This window comes from Equus asinus, chromosome 13, assembly GCF_041296235.1.
Source record: "Equus asinus isolate D_3611 breed Donkey chromosome 13, EquAss-T2T_v2, whole genome shotgun sequence".
NCBI lineage: Eukaryota > Metazoa > Chordata > Mammalia > Perissodactyla > Equidae > Equus > Equus asinus.
The window spans coordinates 2114679-2131257 of NC_091802.1; the positions used below are offsets into that span (position 1 = coordinate 2114679).

The window sequence follows — 16579 nt, forward strand, 5'->3', positions numbered from 1 at the left end:
CACACAAGACCGCCTGCGGACACACACCACAGCCTCTCTCCGAACCACAGCCCTGCACAGGCGCACTGCCCCTACACGCACAGATGAACAGCCCCAACAACCGCAATCCCACTCGCAAACAAGCCCACACGGATACACAACACCCCTCAGATACACTCGGGCCTACGCAGACACAATCTCATATACACATGCAACCTCATACAGACACAGCCCCTCGGACACACAGCCCTACAACAGGCACAGTGCCACCCACGCAGTCACACAACCCCCCCTATAAATAATCACACAAACAACCCCACGCAGGCACCGCATCACTCAGTTCCTCCGAGACCCAGAAATACATTCACAAGCTCGTAGCCAGACCCCCAAACCCCGTGACATTCACACGTAGGACAGAGCAGAAATATACAGCCACATTGATACACACACGGACCTAAACGCACAGCCAAGAGCTCACCCACGGGCTCGTAAGTCACTGGGGAAATATTAAAGCGTTCCCTCTTTCTCCTTCTATCTCTGACACGCGCGCCCGCGCGCGCGCGCACACACACACACACACACACACGCATACGGAGACAGCCACCCCCCACCCCCAGTCCCTGAGCGCCTTGGAGCCTCCTAGCCGGTGACCCCAAGCCCCCGCGGTGAGAGCCGCGAGAGCGTCTCCCCGGCGCCCCCTCCTCCTGCTCCCTTCCCCGAGCTCACCACTCCTCCCCTTGCCTCCTCCCTCCCTGCCCCCTCCGCCTCCCCTCCCCCGCGTCTGGGGCGCGGGCTGCGCGCAGCCAAGCCCCCTCGTCGCGCGCCCCTCCCCGCGCGCCCCCCGCGCCCGCATCGCGCTTGCCGAGTGGATGCGGCCACGGGGCGGTCTCTAATTACCGCCTGTCCCCTGGCGGCCCGTGAATAATGGCTACTGAGGGCGCTCGCAGGGGCTGCTGAGAAGGAAACGCGGGGCGCGAGAGCCGCGGCGCGCGCGGGAGCGCGAGGGAGAAAGGAGCGAGCCCTGGGCCGCCGTGAGCAGCGGGCGGAGAGAAAGGAATCGTGCGAGCGCTCACATTTTTCTCTCCCAAGGAGCTCATCTGGCCGCCGCGTTCTGGAAGAGGCGAGGGGAGAGCGCGCGCTAGAGGAGGAGAGAGACGGCGCGGGGAAAGGGAGACGGCGAGACGCGCAGTGCCGGCGCCCGGGAGACCCAGGAGGAGCCCGCAGGTATTGTTGGCGGCAGAGCTTTGTGTCTTCTGGGGGCCGTTCCGGGGCACGAGGGCTCCCGGCGCCCCCGGCCCGCCACCGCGCTCGGACCTGCCCCAAACCCGGGGCTGCCGGCGGGGGTCACTGCCTGCCGCAGGTACCCCTCCCGCCGAGCCGAGATCTTGGCTAGAGTTGCAGATTTGCCTGTTTTGGGGTTTTCCATGCCGGTTGAGGGAATCAGTCTCTGGAGAAGGAATTTCTTTCCTTTTTTTTTTGGCCGCAGTTGGTTGTGCTGGGGGATTCCGCCCTCCCCTTTCCTCCACAATACATTGGTGAGAGGTCTTGACGACAGTGGCGCTGGCGGAAGGCAGGGGGCTGAGAGGGCGGGGCTGGTGGCCGCGGAGGGGAGGTGAGGGATGCCGGAGAAGGAATGAGTTTGGCTCAAGTTCGCAGTCTGCGTCCTGGAACTGGTCAGGCCAGGGAGGGCCGTCTGCGCGCCCTGTTCTGCTCCAGGCAACCGGTGGGAAACTTCCCGAGCGCAGCCTCCCGGGAGACTCGGCGCCCCCGACGCCTCTAGGCGCTTCCTCCGGCCGCCGCAGCCCCTCCTTGCCGCCCTCGAGCGCTTAAGGTCGTGCTCTCCCCACCCCCGCCTTCCTCCCTCCCCCGGCGGCTTCCGGATCTGGACAGAGCTGGAGGAGCAGCTTCAAACACTTCCCCTGGAGACCCCTCCCCACTCCCCGCTCCAGAGCCTGCCCGGTGGCCCCCCTGCCCCGCACCCCCGCTTTACGCGCGTCGAGTGGTCAGGCTGACAATGAAATCTCGCGCCTCTGCGTCGGTGGGCGGCCAGAGGCGGGGGTTGTAGCTGGGTTTCTCCGGGGGCTGCTGACCCCGGGCAGGGGGAGGGGGAGGGACTTGTTTGGGTTAGAGACCTTGACGTCGGATGGCGCCCTGCCAGGAGGGGGAGGGGTGGGGGTGCTGTGGAGGCCTGAGGCTTGCCTTCTTGGCCGAGGGTCGTGGATTCTAGCCCCTCTTGGGCTTGGTGATTGGCTGGTGACTTCAGGCACGTCCAGGGCCCCCCCCTAACCCCAGCTTCCTCCCAGCAACTCGGCCTCCTCCCCTCGCGCACAATGCGGGCTTCAGAGGTGATCCCGAGGGTGATGTGTGTGTGTGACGAAGTGTTTGTCTCCTGCATCCACAGCAGACGCTGCTCTGGTGACCCGGAGATCCGGACGCCTCGCCCCCTCCCTCAGGGGCTGGGGGAGGGGAGTGGTGGGAACTTCTTTTCCCCCTGGGGCGTGGGAAGGGAGTGCTAGCCCAGAGCGTTTCTGGGGACCGCAGTCCTGAGCGGGGGGCTCAACTCAAACTGGGGGCCGCAGGGTCAGAGGCTTCTCAGCACTCAAAGCTCCCAGATCCTTTTGCTGCTTTGGGGGGAGGGGTGAAGGGCTAGTTGCAACGGGAGTGGGGGCGGAGGAGAGTCAATGGAAATCTGCCTTAATTGGATTCCCAGGCGAACAGCCGAGGGGGCTAAAGAGGGCTCCTCCCCTTTCTCGTCCGAGGGTAGGGAGCAGGCCCAGGGACCCAGCCCCGGTGGAGGTGGCAACCTGGCAGGTGAAGGAGATTCTCCCTCTTTAAAGAGGGGAGTCTTGGTGGGGGGGGGGATGTTTTCAGGCTGTTGTGGGGCTTGGTCCAGGAATAGAAAGAGTTAACCCTCCCCAGAAATCTGTCAGCCCCCACACAGCGGGGACACTGTGTCAGACCCTTTGACGTGCTAACAGCGTGACACTGGCTGACAGGAGCTAGCAGATTCCCTACTCTGTGCTGCTTCACAGGGTATGGAATCAGCAGCCGTAGCCAGACAGGACCTGGCTGGGTGGTGCCTTGTTCAGGGGCCTGGGGGAGGCGGAAATCAGAGTCCAGAGGGCGCCACAGCCAGGCATTGGCCTTGTGGCCCCGAGGGAAAAGGGGTTACATGCCAGGCCCACAGGAACTGGAGGGGGGTCTCCGCCAAAGCTGGGTGGGCTGGGGTTGGGGAGGCCCCTTGAACACTTTGCCCTGCTCGGCACCCCCAGGCTCACACCCACAGCTGGAGGTCTGGCTGTTAAGGGTGAGAGTCTGACCCACAGGGGAGGCTATGAGACCCCCTGCAGCAGGGGGAGGCCTCCGGGAGGCCACAGGGAGGCAGGACCAAACCGGCAGGACTGATTTCTGCTCACTCCGAGAGCCCCATATGGCACAAGCCCCTCGGTGTAGCTATTCGGGGGCTGTCTTCCTTTCCCCGACCCGAGTTCCCGTTTTCTGAGGATCTCAGAGTGCAGGGTCTTGCACAGGATGTGCCCTCAGGTTTGAGTGGACAAACGTGGAGTGAATGGATCAGTAATGAATGAATGAATGAATGAATGGAAGGGGAAAGTTTCTCAATTGGAAGCATTTAGTCATTGTTGTTTTTTTTTTTTTTGAAAAGACCTTTTCTGTATATACATTTAAAAATATGGTTCATAGAAAATCTGAAAAATAGAGAAAAAGAAACAAAAGGTTCCTCTTGGTCTTAGCGGGCCATGGCAGTGCTAATATTTTGATGTGTCTTCGCAGTCTTTCTGGACCTGGTGGTTGGTTTGTTTTTAAAGACCTTGCCGTCATTCTCTATATTCAGATATGTATCCTGCTTTCTTCATTGGCGCTGACAGGAGCCTTTTCCTGTTTTGTAACCAACTCTTCATAAACGCCAGGTTAATGTCTTTTCCAATGGGGTGGACGTACCATCATTTACTTAATATTCCCCTTTTGTTCAACATTCTGGATGCTCCTGATGAACGAGGTGGTAGTGGATAGATTTTTATGTAGAGAGCTTGTTTTGATGTTTAAGATGATTTCCTCAAAATGACGCCACTGATGCCGAAGGCTCCGACATGCCTGCAGTAGAAGAAATTGGCTTCTCATTCTTCCCAGAGAAGTGGAACCCTATTCTCCTCCCCCCCTCACAATCTAGAACCTTCTATCAGAACAGAAAAGAGCCTTGGCAGTGAGTCCCCTGGCTGACCCCCTCCTTTGACAGAGGAGGAAATGGGAGTGCAGAGAGAAGTGAGTACCAAAGTCACACAGCTGTCTCTGGGCCTTGCAGTAGCCAAGAACTGGCTACTGACCTGTCATTTTGGTTTCCACATCTGGCAAGCAAGAGTCCCTAGGGGTCTTTTAGGCTGACCTTGCCCATTTCACAGATGTGGGCACTGAGACCTGAAGAGAGGAGAAACACCCAGTTTGCCTTTCGTGTCACCAGCTGGAGCACCAGACAGGCTCCTAAGCCCATCTGTGTCACTCACACTTGCCGTGTCTGTGGCATCTGGGGCCACCTAAGTTACTAGTCTGTGGTTGGCCAGCCATGAGCTCCCTGTTGGCCCTCTTCACAACTTCTTTCTCTTTGTTGTACTGTTTTCCAGCATGAAAAGCCAAGGATCTAAAGCTGGTGGGGTGAGAGGGGTGGGGCTACTGATGTCAGAGGACCCCCGTGGTTGTGCCCTGCCCCCATGCCTCAGTTTACTTGTTCAGTGACCTAACTCTGAGTCTGTTCAGGAGCTGGGGGCAGGTGTTGGCAGAGATATCCACCGTGGGGGAGTGGGGAAGGACCAGCTCCATCGCAGCCTTAGTCTTAGACCAGTCTGCCTCTTGTCTTAGATCGACCCAGGAGGACCCCTGGGGAGGACAGGGAAAGAGGGAGGGTGAGAGTGAGAAGAGAGAGAGAAGGAAGGATAGAAGCAAAGACAGTGGGAAAGAAAAGGGAGTGGAACAGAGAGACAGGAGGTCAGGAAGAAGAAAATGGGGGAAGGAGGGACCTATTTAAGATAGAGAGAATAGAGAAAATCCCTTCCCCCAGCCTCACAGGGCACCCAGAGGGGAGGCTGAGGACATCACTCCCGGTGCAGGTTTTAGAGCTACCCAAGGCTGGATGTCCAGGAAAGGCTGGACATCAGAGTGGGCTCTGTCAGGGCTGAGTGGAACAGCTGAGTGGGGGGCTCTGGGGGTCCAAAGGATCCAGACGAGGCGGATGGCAGGGAGGCAAGACTTTGGTGGCGGCCTCTCTGTTCATGGGTTTCCTCATGGGGCAGGTGGCAGGGCACCCCTAGGTCAGGGCTCGGGGCCAGGGGTGCTTGTATGGGCTAGGTGATTGTGGCTCTGTGACTTCCTATCACAGGACAGGGACCTTCTGCTCCCCTGGTGCCAGCACGCCGGAAGGCCATCAGGTTAAAAAGCAGCCTCCCATGAATGTGGACATTGGGGCATTTCTCTGGTGTGTCTCTGTGCTTGGAAGCATCCCCAAAGGCTCACGCACATCCGTGTGTGTGAATGTCTGCGTGTCTGATCCTGTTTGTGTTTTCTGGGGGCTCAGTGTGCCTCCAGTCTGTGTGTGTGTGTGTGTGTGTGTGTGTGCATGCGCGCCCATATCTGTGTGCCTCAGATCTTGTTTGTGTATTTCTTGAGGGGCCTGTGTGCCTTCCAGCTTGCATGCATGTGTGCGTGCATGCATCCCTGTGTGTGAGCGAATCTGTGTGTGTCCCTGTGTGTGCTGTGTCTGTGGGTGTGTACATGTGTCTGTGAATCTCTGATCCCATTTGTGCATTTCCGGGGGGAGAATGTGCCCCTGAGCTTGGGCACGTGCGTGTTTGTCTGTGTGTCAGCACACACTTTCCTCCTAATGGCCCCAGGAGGGATCCAGGCAGCAGGCTTTTGTGCTGCTTTCAAGGTTGCGGCTGGGTAGGTGAAGGGGGGCGGCCTTCAACTGGGAGGGGTGGGTGGGGAGAGGCAAAAGAAAATCTTAAAAGACCGTCTTCCCTCTGGTCTCCAAGGAGATCAGCCTGTGAAATGATCCACACGTTAATTAAAAACGATTATATCCTGATTGAGCCATTCCTGCTCACATCCCTCAGCCAGGGAGAGGATGAAGCCTAGACCAGAGGATGCAGGATGGGGCAGGGTCCCACTGCAGGCCACCGCCAGCCCACAGAGGGGAGCAGGCCTTGGAGGGGGCAGTGGCAAGGTATTGAGGGTATGTACCTGAGGCAGATATGAGCTTCTCCTTTAAATATTCAAGACAGCCCCTCCAGGTGGCTCTCTGAGGTCCCAGGAGCTGAGTGGCAGCCACCAGGCCCTGTGGATCCCCACTCACATGCTGGGCACTGGGCCTATTGTTTGCACAGATCCTCTGAGTCAGCCTTTGCGGTTCCGGTTTTACACAGAAGTGATGTGCTTGCAGTCACAGACCCAGAAGTTGGGGACCCCAGGCTGGACCCAGTCCTCCGACCCCAAGGCCCAGATCCTCTTCCTAGCTCCCAGCTGCCCCAGACTCCCATGATGAGAGATCCTCTTGCTACAGGACTCCTGAGAGGCTGGGGTACCCAAGGACAGGCCCTGTCATTCTCTGTGGCACCCCTGAAATCGCTTCTTTCTGAAGTCCAAGCTGCATGGAGTGGAGGGCTGTGATGTCCATTCATGTGGAGAGCCAGATGACTCGCTGGCCCTGGGCACCTCTGCTCTGACTCATGTCACCTTTGCCAGCCTAGGCAAGGCCTGCTCCCCCCACCCCTATCCCCCCAAAGTGGCTGATGATTCCTCAGCAGACCAGCCACAGGTGCTCCTCGGGCCTCGCCAGGCCCTGCGTACCCACGCTCCTGGATATGCGCCAGGACCTTTCTGGAAACAGTCTGGGCCTGGCTGCGCTCTGCTTTGCCTGCTTATCTGGCCCCAGTCAGCCCTGCGATGACTACAGTGGTAGAAAAAGCAGTCGCAGTAACAAGCCAGGGCCCTCAGCCTATGCCCAGAATCGAGGGTTATTGTGGTTCACGAGAGTGGTAGGCGCTCGGCTGAGGTGGCTCCCCTCAGCGTTTGTGGGGCCCTGGCTGTCCAGATGGTGGCCGCTGCTCTGGAGGGGGCCGTGGCCTGCATGCCCAGCCACTTCTCTGAGAGGGGAGCTGGCTCGCAGTCAGCCACAGCCAGGAGCGCGCTGACCAGCAGGCAAGGGCTTTGTTTGTTTCTTTGAGCCTCAGTTTCTTCTTTATGCAATGGGTCAGAGCTTTTCCTGACAGGACTGTCAGAAAAGCACAGAAAACCAGGTCCGGTTTGTTCGCGTGCCAGTGGCCTCAGGACGCACAGAGGGGCTCGTAAAGCGTCCATTTGTGTGTCTGTGCGTTCAGTTCGCCTGTGTGTTGCCCCAGCAGGGGCCTTGGATTTGCTGGCTTCTGGGGAGGGAGACGCGCTGTTGCTCCTTCAGAGCTCTCTAGGACAGTCTGGGGTTGAGGTGACTGTCATCTCAGTAGGAGCCTCTAGGGGGCTAAGAAGTTCGTTGGACCCACCTGATGCTACGTTATCAAAGGTATGGTGTCTGAGAAAAGGGAGGGGATGTTCCTCCTGGACCAGGTCCCACATTCTTAGGGGGAGCTTGACCAAGGGCTGGGCTCTGGGGTCAGAAATGGTGTCATGAGGGATTAGAGGGGCAGAATGGACCAGGAAAGTCAGCATCCAACTATTCCCAAGGGCAGAATTGGGAGAGAGGCAGGCAGATGTTGGCTCACCCCATGAAAAGCCCTTTGCACTGGAGCAGGCAGATGTTCTGCCTGTCCCAGGCCATCCCTGCAAGGTACCACCTTCCAGGAACACCTTGACCAAGCGGTATCTGCCTTCCTGGAAAATAGCCCCTTCTTGCCTTTCCCAGGGCCTGAAATGCCTTCACTGCCAAGGGTCAAAGCTTGTAGGCCCTGCTTCAAATGCAGATGTCACCTTGGAGGAGTGATCAGAAGATGAACTCATGTCTGCATAATACAGGGGCCACCAACCTCTAGGCCCCTCAGGGCCAGCAAGCAATGCTAATGACGGCGTAGGGCAGCCTGGCCCTGTGGGGCAGCAGCTCAGCCCTGCCAGGAAGGCGTGTGAGGCTGCAGCCCAGGGATGCCCGTTGGGCGCCTTCTCAGGAAGCAGGATTCAGATGTTTACAGGACGTCTCCTGGTTTGTGTATGTTGTCACCCAATGCAGCAATCTACTTGTGGCCAGATTTAGACCAGGGCTGCCAGTTTGTAGCCTCCCGGCTGAATAGCTGTTGCCCAGAGGTCACAATAGCCACCCTGTGTCCACACCTGAGCCTTGGTGTCCAGGGCCCTGAGAACTGTGCACAGTGCCAGCCTCACACACATCCCACACTCGCCCTGGCTCTTGTTAATGTCTTAGAGGTGACGATGTGGGAGCAGAGGGCTCGCACGCATGGGTGCCAGGACCCAACTGGAGTAGGTCAGCCTGACCCTGTCCTCGTGGCTTGCCATGGCCTGATCCTGTCCTCCTGCATGCACAGCCAAGTTCCCAGTGGCCAGGGCACAGTGGGGATGGGTGTTGGCAGGCATCTGATGGGTACCTGGTTTACAGGTCGAGGTTCATTTCCTTCAGTCCTTCATTCAGCGCTCAGCAGACGTTTGCTAACACCCCTTGGGACTTGCCCAGAGGAGGCACATCCAAGCCCTGCCCAAGCAGAGTCAGGGTGGGCCTCCCGGAGGAGGGGACAGGGGCCCCAGGTCTGGGAGGGGCATTTGACTGCATTTGGCTGTAGGAGGAAGGGCAGTGGTGGTTCCACACAGCCTGGAGATGTGAATGGGCCGGGGGACCTCTCCAAGTTCAGGAGGTGGGAGCCGGGGAGGCAGGAGCAGGAGTGGAGGCTGAGAAGGAGTCGGAGGCCTTCGCTGCTTTGATGGGATTTATCCTGAAGGCAGTGGGGAAAGAAAGGCAGGGCAGAGCGCACAGCTGGAGCAAGGGCTCATAGGTGGGACTCGCCAAGCCGATGAGGAGAGAAGCTGGGGACCAGAAAAGGACCAGGTGGGGCTGCCTGCCAGTCCTCCTTTCAGGGCCTCAGTCCTCCCTCAGAGCTCCTGAATTCTCTGACTGGTGGGGCCTGGCCTGGACAAGAGCTTCTTCCCTCCTTGTATTCCTCCCTTGTGGCCCACTCCCCATGGAGCTGTTGTGGGGACCTGGGGCCCTACCCAGAGGGCAGCAGGGCCTGACGCTGCTCCCCAGCTCCTGCCTGACCTGGAGCAGCTTAGCCCATCCCTGCAGCCAGTTGCTGAGCCCAGGGAGGGGTTATTAAGTCTCGGCTAGGGAAGGAGGTAGCAGTCCTCAGGGACCAGTAATTAGAGCCCAGCAGATTGTAATTCCCTAAAAGAAGGCCGGGCACAGAGAGAGGAGCGAGCGGGCTGGAGGCAGAGCTCTGGGGAGGAGGCAGCCCGGTGCCGATGGTGTCTGGAATCCCATTGTTCAGCGAGTCCTCTTGGCAGGGCCTCCTGGAGCTGGGCCCTGAGCACTTGGTTATTTCCAGTCTTCCTCCCCTCCCCTTTCTCCCAGGGAAAAGGTCCTGCCATCCCCATTTTACAGATGAAGAAACCAAGGCTTGGAGAAGTCAGGCAACTCTGGCTCAAGGTCCTGTGGGCTAGGAAGAAGCGAGGCTGAGGAATAAGCCCAGGGCCTCACTCCGGCATCGCCCTTCTTGCTAGGTATTTGTGGAGGGGCCGGTACAGCTTAACCCCAAGGGAGGCTTGTTCTGACGGCGGAGTCCAGGTGGGGCAGACCTCCCTGTGCCCCTCATGACACCCCTCATGTTTGGGATCTTCTGTCTGGGGTTGGGGGCAGGCAGGGCTGGCATCAGGGGTCACACTGTGGTAACTAGAGGGAGTCAGCCATCCAGAGCCTCCATCTGACCCTGCCGTTCACTTACTCACCTGCTGTGTGATGTGGGGCAAGAGCCGCCCCTCTCTGAGTGCCTCTGCATCTTTACAGGGCTCGGATTATCTCGGGGTTCCTTGTAGCCCCAACAGTGGGCTTGGCCAAGAAGAACAAACCCTGACAGTGAAGAGAAGTAACCTTTGAGAATTCCTGCTCCTCCCTCCCTCATCGATGCTACTGGGGCCTCCTGGGCCACTCTTACCGCAGGGGCTTCGACAGTGGGCCCCGTTATCATCCCTGTCTGACAGAACAGCACACTGAGGCCATGCTGCCTGGCCCTCTCCTAGCCAGTTACACCACGCCTCCTCAGTCCTGCTGCCAGCCGTTGCCTCTGCCCTCATCCCTACCCCTGCTTCAGAGCCCACCACTTCCCTGAGCAGGCCTCCTGTCCTCGACTTGAGGACTCAGGCCGGAGATTGTCCACTGGCAGCACCCTCAGATGGGCGCTGTTTGGCCAGCACAGGGTTTTAAAATCATATCAGATTTCACATACAAAATATTCCTACTTTCTGTTTCTCTTAAAGAAACTGGCAGGTTGCAGCTGCGTCCCACGTGCCCACAGGTGCTGCAGGCAGAGCTGAGCTGAGACTGCCCGTCCCACAGGGCCCGGGCCGCCCCGTTCTCTGGGTTCCCCTCCTGGCACCCTGGCTTTCTCTGATCTTAGACAGATCGTGCCTTTGAAACTCACGTGTAAAATGTCAGAACTGAAGAACTGATTCGAATCTGGGTCTTGAAGGTGTTTTCTAGAAATTCTTCAGGCAGAAAAAGAAAAGGAAAAGGTTCACCAGGTGAGTGGACTGGCTGGGGAAAGATGAGGAAGTGCCGGGGCACTGAGTCTTGGGAAGTGTACCCAGCCCTGCTCGCCTGGGACAGTGTGCCTGGCCTAACCTGAACACGGCCACAAGTCGGATTCTGCTGGTTGCATAGCATGACCCGTTCATTTCCATCATTCATCCGCCCTCACAGCATCCCTGACATAGCACCCTTGTGGGGCTTTTATTCCCACTTTCAGTGGATGAGAAGAGTGGCCTGCAGAGGGGGAAGTGCCATGCCCTGGGTCCCAGTGAGGGCAGGACTCTGATGAGGACCCCTGTACTTGAGTCCCAGTCCAGTGCTCGTTCCAATCTAAGATACTGTAAAAGTTGCCTCTTAGGTGAGCTGCTGTTTCCTGTGCATTTTAAAAAATGCTCTTTTACTTAATATGCGGGAAGGATTTCGATGTTCTCGTACATAACCTTTTGCTGAAGCGACAACGTGCGATAAAGGGTCCCAGGAGAGCCAGTGTAATTTGGGCTGTAAGGGGCAGAGAATACCAATGCAGAAGCCTCTCCAGAAGCCCGGCTGCTCCCGGGAGCTGGGAGGCCTGGGGGCCCCTCTCGCCGCCCTCCACACCAAGGCCTGGCCCCAGCTGTCTCCCTTCCTGGACCCTGGGACCATCTGTTCAGTCAGGTTTATGGTCAACTATTTGGCTTTTCTTTTTCCCTCACATTTTTGAGTGAAGGCCTCAGTTCCAGAGGAGGAAGTCTAGGTAGAGAGAAAAGGGGTCTCCAGGCCCCGGAGGGAGCAGGGGCTGGGTGTGGGGCTGACGTGGAAGCTCCCTTTCTAGGCCAGACCTGGCCAGCTGGCCCACGCTGAGGGCCAGTGGAAGGGCATGTTCAAGGTGTATTCATGTGTGCCCTTGGCCCCAAAGGGTCAGAAAAGGGGACTTGGGAGGTTCCAGTTACTTGAGGCTGATTCTAAATTGGGAGGCTTAAGAGCTGGTGATAGCCTTCCCTAGGAGCAGACGGGAGCTAACCAGCGCTGCCAGCAGTGGGGACCGCGGCTTCAGAGCCCCAGTCCCCTCCCCCACCTGGAGGCTCTGAGAATTTCCACCTGCAGAGCTATCAGGGACAGAGCTGGTACACACCAGAGGCCACCTCCTCCCTTCCCTGTGTGCGAGTGCAGGGCATGGACATGTATTCCATGCCTGCCTGTGTGTCTGCACAGGAGGTCCTTGGACACGCATGGGGCCACATCTGTGTGCTTGTGTGTGTGCACGTATGTATCTGCATGTGTTGGTACGTGCCCAGCCTCCACTCAGCTGCCTCCAGGCCCCCTTCCCTCATACCAGCTGTCCCCCTTACCTTTCCCACCTGTCAAGGGAAAGGGAAGAGAGAGTCTCCATTCAAAATGTCAGCAGGACATGGGCTTTGTAACTCTGAAGAGCAGTGCCTGGCTGTGTGGACAGACGTGACATCCCAAGGTATCAATTCCACCCAAAGAGGAACTTTCTGTCATTTAGAAGCGGCCCAGCTGTGGCCTGGGCTGCTCCAGGAAGGAGCGAGTGCCCCATCTTAGTAGATGTGCAAGCAGATGCTGAATATGCACCTTCTTCTCTTTTGTGGTCTCTTCTAAGCCCGCATTCCTGGGGCTGTGAATTTCCCTAGTTGGCACATAGCAGTTACTGAAGCTGCCCCGTCCTGCCAACCCAGACTGGTTGGAGGGACTGACAGAGGGCTTCGGCCCCTTGGTATATCCAGAACTTGTCCCAGAGAGACCTAGGGAATGTGAGTGAGGATGATGGTGTGTGTGTGTGTGACAGTGCATTTGTATGTGTATCTGTATTATGTGTGTGCATTTGTGTATGTTCTGTGCACTTGGGTAGGTGGGGCTGCAAGTGTTCAGTGTGGGTTTCCATGTTGTGAATGTGTGTAGTGTGTGGCCCTGAGGGGTGGGAGGTGGTGTGCGGGTGGGCATTTCTGTGCACTGTAGGTATTGTCCATGAAGTGTGAGTGTGTGCACTTAGGCTAGTGTACTTAGTGTTTGTGGCAAGGCTGTGTCCGTGGGGGGCTGTGCTGAGGCCCCCTGCCAACTCCTTCCTGGTCCATTCCTTCTCACCCCAGGTCCCTCTCACAGTCCCTGTCCCCAGGTCAGACTTGGGAGGCTCCCGGTTACCCCAAACCTTGACTATTCGTGCTCCCCCCTTCCAGGGACCTTGACACCTGCCAGCCAAGCTCATGACTTCATCCTTGCTCCTGACACAAGAGTGGGCTCAGCAGGTGGCTGACAGGTCCCAGGGACCATAGGGACAAGGAGGAAGAGGAGGAGGCCACCTGGTCACTGCTCAGCCTCTCAGGAGGTCCTAAAGGAAGTGGGCTTCTGAATTTTTGCAGCATCTGGTCCAGACGGGAGACCTTTCCGGAGATACCATGGGCATTTGCAGACATGAGCTGGAACATTTCCAGAGATGGAATGTTTTTAGAAAGGAGAGATGGAAAGCATTTCTTGAGGAAGGGCATTTTTGAAGATGGAGTGGGGACATTTTTGGAGATGAAATAAGGACATTTCTGGAGATAGGAGAGGACATTTTCTGGAGTAAAGATGAAGCTTTTCTGGATTCCAAACATTACTAGAGATGAAACATTTCTGGAAATGGTATATTTCTAGAGATAAACTATAGTACCTCTGGAAGTAGAGTGTCTTTGAAGATGATGCTAGAGTATTTCTGGAAATAAAATAGGGCACTTCTGGATTTTAGGTATTTTTAGAGCTGAAATGGAACATCTCTGGAGGAGGAATGTGGTATTTCTGGAGTAAAACATTCTTGAAGCTAAGATAGAGCCTTTATAGAGAGCACTGGCATTTCTGGAGATGGATTATATTTGAAGATGAGAGGGGATATTTCTGGAGATAAGGTGGAATGTTTCTGGAGAGGGAACATTCTGGAGCTAAGAATTTCTGGATTCAAATGAAGGATTTCTGGAGAGGAAATGGATCATTCTTAGAAAAGGGAGATTTTTGGATCAAGGATGGGACATTTTTGGAGTTGGTGTTTTCTGGAGATGAGGGGGACATGGTTAAAGCTGGCTATTTGAAGGCCTCTTGAGGAGTAAATGGGGGACAGTCTTATGGGGGCCCCAAATGCCCCATTCTTGTGATCCTCGTTTTTTAGGAGATGGACCTGAGGCCCAGTGGGGAGGCTCCTGCCCAGGCCCTCTCTTCCTGTGAGTGGCAGAGCAGGCCTTCTGGGAACTTTTCTGGAGCACCCCCACTTCCCCCCACCTCCAGGCCTATGCTGGAACCCTCCCCTAGGGAATCTGGAGCCCTCTCAGTCCTGCTCTTGGGGTCCCCACCCCCATCCTTGTGGGGCCCTGGCAGCCTCCAGGCTTACTGCAGGAACAGGCAGTGACTGAATGGTTAAATTTAATTTAATTCAATTTCGCGGAGCCGTCTGAGCCTTACTCCCCAGCCCCCTCTGCCAGGAGCCTCTCCCCTTTCTTGAGTCCCCCAGTGTCCCCCTACCTTGGAGCAGCCCTGAGGTTGGCCTTGTTTCAGTAGGAGAATGGCAGGGGGGTTACAAGGCTGAACATGGACAAGTCCCAGGTCCAGGCTGACCATGGAGGTACCCAGCCACCTCTCCCCACTCCAGGGAAGCAGATGTTGAGGCTGTCACCCCCAGAGTAATTATTTCTCTTCCTTAATTGAAGTTTCAGCCTCAGCAATCCTGTCTTAGAAGTGTGAGCCAGGCACGGAGACCCCGTGCCTGGCCAGGGTCGGGAAGCGCAGGAGCCCACTCCCCTGCCCCCAGAATGAGGGAAGCAGTGCCAGCCTCCGCGCCACAGCACTGGTGGTGGCCGTGGGGCAGAGGGCTGCAGCTCAGGGAGACGGGGGTCAAGGGAGGGCCTTGGTTCGGGCCAGTCATGGCAAACTGCAGTTAAAAGGCCGAACGTTTCCCCCTGATAGTTTGGGGCTCTGCTGAGGCGGGTGTGGAATTGGGGCCGTCTGTGCCGGGGGCTTCTGAGCCAGGTAGCAGGAGGGCACGGGCTCCCAAGTGGACCACTCCCTCTCTCAGGTCTGGTGGGGATCTGAGGGGATGGGCTGGGGGCTGTGACTCAGGCAGAGCAGGCCCAGTTCCTGGTTCAGGGCTGGGTGAGCTCTCTGGCCTGGTGGGGTGGGCTGGGCTGTGGCTGGGGGCGCAGCTGAGCAGCTGAGGAGCCTGTTTTCCCAGCTGCGGTCAGGCTGGGCGGAGCATCCGGGCTGGGCGCTGGGTCACCACACAGTGCGCGCACACACACACACACACACACCACACTCTCTCTGTCTCTCTCCATCTGGGTGGTCCCTGCTGCCCATTGGGCCTGGCTGCTGGTGGGGGCAGAGGACTCCAGGGGAAACAGGAGAAGCCATGGCCTCCAGATGGCAAGGGCCTGTCCCTGCTTGAGCTTCTGGGGGTGGCTCTGAGGTACTCGGGCTAAATCTTGAAGCTGCCAGCTTCTACCCACATTTGTCCAGATGCACGCAAACCTAGGCCCCATCGCCAGGGAGCGACTGTGGTCACCTCTGGCCCCTGGTGCTTGCAGGGGGCCAGAGAGTCTGCTTGTAGGCCCTGGGGTCTCAGTCTTTCCCATCTGGGAAATGGGATTTGTGGTCAGCTTGGAGGGCGTCTTCAGGGCTAAAATCCCTGCAGAGTGCTCAGGGCCGCACGCGCGGCCGGCCTCTTCACTGTTCTTGTTAATAAACGTGTCCAGGCCTGAGCAGGCCCAGCCCAGTGCCCCGCGTGTGCGCAGCAGGAGCTGGGGATGGCAGCAGCTGTCCTCAGTGTTATGAGGCGGTGTTTTCTCACACCCAGAAATGCCTGTGGGGGTGGGGGGGCACTCCCTGCCCAGGCGGTGGCCCCCTGCTTCCCTGGGCAGGGAGGTTTTGTCACCAGGGAGACTGAGGCCATTTGAAAAGAGGAAGGCGTAGGGGGAAGGATCACAAGGTGGTTGCCTCCTTGCACACCGGCTCACACACGCACAGGCTGGGCAGTCACACACCCATTAAGTGCTCTCTGGGAAAACCATTAAGATGAGAGCCACGCTCAGCAAGGTGGAGCCACTGCAGCTCGACTGACGCCTGGCTCTAGAAGCTTGCAGCCACCTTTGGTGGGGGCTGCCCTCCAAGGGGGAGGAGCAGCGAGGGGAAGGGTCAGGTCAGCCCCAGGAGCTGGGGAAGTCAAGAAGGTGGGTGCAAATGAGAATGGACTGTCCATTTGCTTAGAGGGAGAGGAGGAGGGCAGCCACAGGGAGAGATGGGGAAGGATGAGGATGCGGAGAGAGAATCTGCCAGCAGTGGGGGGGGGGGGGGGGGGGGTCCTGTGGCCTTGGAGCCCAGGCTCGACTCAGCTAGGGAAGGCCTGCTGCCGCTTGGGCTGCGGCCCCTCCACCTGCAGCGCTTGGGGAACTCTGCTCTGTCTCAGCTCCAGGCATGGTCCAACACCTGCCCCTTTCCCTGACCCCTGGCTGCCCCCACTAGCCTTTCCTGACCCCCTGCTTGGGGATTTTGAGGTCTTAAGCTACCACCCGCCCCAGGCTGGGCTCAATCCTCCATGCAGTGAGGGGCCGGGGGGTACTGGAGCCCCAGAAGCCGCCTGGGGTGGGTCCCAGGTGCCAGCCCAGCCTGCCAGTCAGCTGCTGAGCTGACCTCCTCACCTTGGGCTCAGGCAGAGGACAGCGCCTCCTCCAAGCACACAGAGTCGACTGAGCTGACATGTCTCACCTCACTGGTGGGGCAGACAACACCCTCTCCCCATGGCAGGGAGGGGGGAAGCCTCCTGATGCTACTATCCACCCCCTCTCCCCCTCCGCAGGGGAATTGCAGGCCAGGCTGAACCCCTTCCGAAGGGGACAGCCA

At 57.9% G+C, this 16579-nt stretch overlaps 1 protein-coding gene across 3 annotated transcripts in view; it reads left to right on the forward strand.

Moving 5' to 3' along the window:
- The window catches only part of RAI1 (retinoic acid induced 1), a 118937-nt gene that overhangs the window by 37362 nt on the left and 64996 nt on the right, over positions 1-16579 (forward strand). For 2 of the 3 annotated variants that reach the window (XM_014856230.3, XM_044746056.2), the window contains exon 2: positions 1069-1203. The exons of the other annotated variant lie outside the window; for it this stretch is intronic. The gene's annotated coding sequence lies outside the window, so the exon portion shown is untranslated. The remainder of the gene's footprint in view (positions 1-1068; positions 1204-16579) is intronic. 3 annotated transcript variants of the gene reach the window in all.